The sequence below is a fragment of the Artibeus jamaicensis genome, unplaced genomic scaffold (genome assembly GCF_021234435.1).
Source record: "Artibeus jamaicensis isolate MK-2021 breed Jamaican fruit bat unplaced genomic scaffold, CSHL_Jam_final contig_1045, whole genome shotgun sequence".
NCBI lineage: Eukaryota > Metazoa > Chordata > Mammalia > Chiroptera > Phyllostomidae > Artibeus > Artibeus jamaicensis.
The window spans coordinates 146,883-149,815 of NW_026521209.1; positions in this window are offsets into that span (position 1 = coordinate 146,883).

Here is a 2,933-nt window from a genome sequence, read left to right on the forward strand (position 1 = left end):
AAGAGACCAAAAATAGCTCAAGAAGATCTCAAAGCCCCAGAGCCTATAAATCTAAGCGATGAAGAAATAGCAAAACTCTCAGACGCACAGTTCAAAACACTGGTGATCATGATCCTGATAGAACTGGTTGATTATAGCCACACATTAGACAAACATATGAAGGCAAAACTAATTGAAATGAATGGAATTGCACAGGAAACCAATAGCGATGAAAAGGAAATGGGGACTCAAATCAAGGGAGTGGACCAGAAGAAAGCAAATAATTTCCAAATAGAAAAGAGTGAAGAAGCAAGAATTCAAAGAAATGAGGAGAGTCTCAGGAACCTCCAGGACATCTTTAAACGCTCCAACATCCGAATTATAGGGGTACCAGAAGGGGGAAAGGAACAGCCACCAGTGGAAAACTTATTTCAACAAATAATAAAGGAGTATTTCCCCAATCGGGCAAAGGAAATAGACTTCCAGGAAATCCAGGAATCTCAGAGAGTACCAAAGAAGTTGGACCCAAGAAAAAACACACCGAAGCACATCATAATTCCATTAGCCATGATTAAAATGAAAGAGAGAATCCTAGAAGCAGCAATAGATAAGGGGACAGTCACCTACAAAGGAGTTCCCATCAGACTGTCAGCGGATTTCTCAAAAGAGACCTTACAGGCAAGAAGGGGCTGGAAAGAGGTATTCCAAGTCATGAAATCCAAAGACCTACAACCAAGATTGCTCTATCCAGCAAAACTTTCATTTAGAATGGAAGGACAGATAAAGTGCTTCTCAGATAAGATCAAATTCAAGGAGTTCATCATCACCAAGCTCTTATTATATGAAATGTTAAAGGGACTTACCTAAGAAAAAGAAGTTAAAAAAAAAAAACATGAACAGTGAAAGGACAGCAAACTCACAGTTATTAACAACCACACCTAAAACAAAAGCAAAGTAAAAGGACAGCTAGATCAGGAGTGGAAACATAGAAATGAAGATGTCAAGGAGGGTTAGCAACAGGGGAGTGGGAGGAGGAGAAGGGGGGAGAAGGTACAGAAAATAAGTAGCATAGACAGTAGATAGAAAATAGATGGGGGGGCAGGAATAGTATGGGAAATATAGACTCTAAAGAACTTGAGACACATGGTCATAAACTAAAGGGAGGGTAATGGTGGGGATGGGAGGTAGGGTGGAGGGAAATGAAGTGGGGAATAGAACAACTGTAATGGCATAATGAGTAAAAAAAAAGATGTAGAATCACTTTGAATCCAATACCAGCTACTTGGAGAAAACACCTGGTACCTTGCTTATTTGGAAGGTGCACAGTAGTTCTTCCAGGAAAGTAGTGAGAGTTGCTTTCCTGGGATATGGCAGGGGAGAGCTCAGGATATTTTGGAAGACCTAAAGAACTTAAGGAACTCATTAAACATTACAGGTATTGCAGGTAAACCCAATAGCAACTATGTGGCTTGACTTCACTGCTTCACTAGGCGAAATAAATCTCATCCGTGCATTTTCTTGTAAGAGCCCAGCAAATCACATTTAAGAGAGCCTACATAATCAATGGTTATTCCTGTTATGTTTATGCAAATAATGAGACAGAATTGTAACCTAATGCTTTAAATGAATTTGCCTTTATTTGACTTTTTTTAAATGAGTGTGATTCTATGTGGTATATTTATGTTTCAAAGGACACTGTACCACACAATTATGGACATTAAACTCTAGTTAAGTGACTACACATTCAATTTTTTAAAATTTATAAATGAAACTGGACCCTACTTTTTTTGGCTTCTTCAATAATATTGCGATTAGTCATACAATCTGGCTCCTCCATTTTAAAGCCCCACTTCCACTCGAGGAGCATCACTTCCAGGACTCATCTGCACCTTCATCTGTGCCCAGGCCACATCTTCTCTCTGAGAGCAAGGATTTCTTGGCTCTGAAAGAAAATGACATCCCTCTTCAGCAACAAGCAGTTGTAGAAACAATTTGGTACCATTTTTTAAAAAGGATTTAAAAACGAAATTCTTGAGTGGGAAAAGAGAGTGGTTAGGCAAAATCCCAGCAAGAATGACAGCCAGGTATCAATGTTCATCAAGACATAAGTCTCAGGTGCCTAGAAGCAGGCATGTAAAGACAAAGGAGTAAAAAGGGGCACATAGACAGAACTGGAATGTTTACAAGGATAATGGATGTGAGGGCCAGGAGCTCCTGTAGATACCTCCCAAACCATCATTATTTCTCCACAGGAGCCAAAGATACACTAGGTACATATGTAGTCTGTATGAAACACCAAACTAACTATGAAAATTTAGTATTGGTAAAAGATTAATAAGACAAATACAGCAACAACCATACCTCAAACCATTAAATGCCAACTCAGAGATTAAAGTTATCACACTGCTTTCTCTATTTGCATGAATATTCCATCCTTCTGTTGTAATTGGTCTTATTCTATAAATTGCCATCACAAGAAACTTTTTCTCCAAAAAGGAAACAGCTTTCTCCCAGGTCCCATGGGAGCATGTACCTCATCTCCAGGTGCTTTTGAGCTATTCAGGGAACAGGGATGAGTCCTACTTTTTTGTGAGATTTTCAAGCTGGTACTTAAAATGTTACAGTCATATGGGACTGTATGATCAATCAAAATGCACACAAATGGCCCAAGATCTTTCCAGAGCAATACAAAATTATGAATATTTTAGATGTACTGTATTACTCTGTTAGGGAGCAGCTGCACATCGGTATGTACTTCAGAATGTCTCCAAGACTTAAATCACTGTATCCAATAAAATGTACATCCAACTCCCTAACATTCAGAAATCTCTGATCTCTCTAGCTAGAGTTGTCTTAGATAATGAAATTGCCTTAGACTACATACTAACAGAACAAGGAGTTTGCATGACTATAAACTCTTAATTGTTGTTCTTACACTGACACCTGAGTTCAGA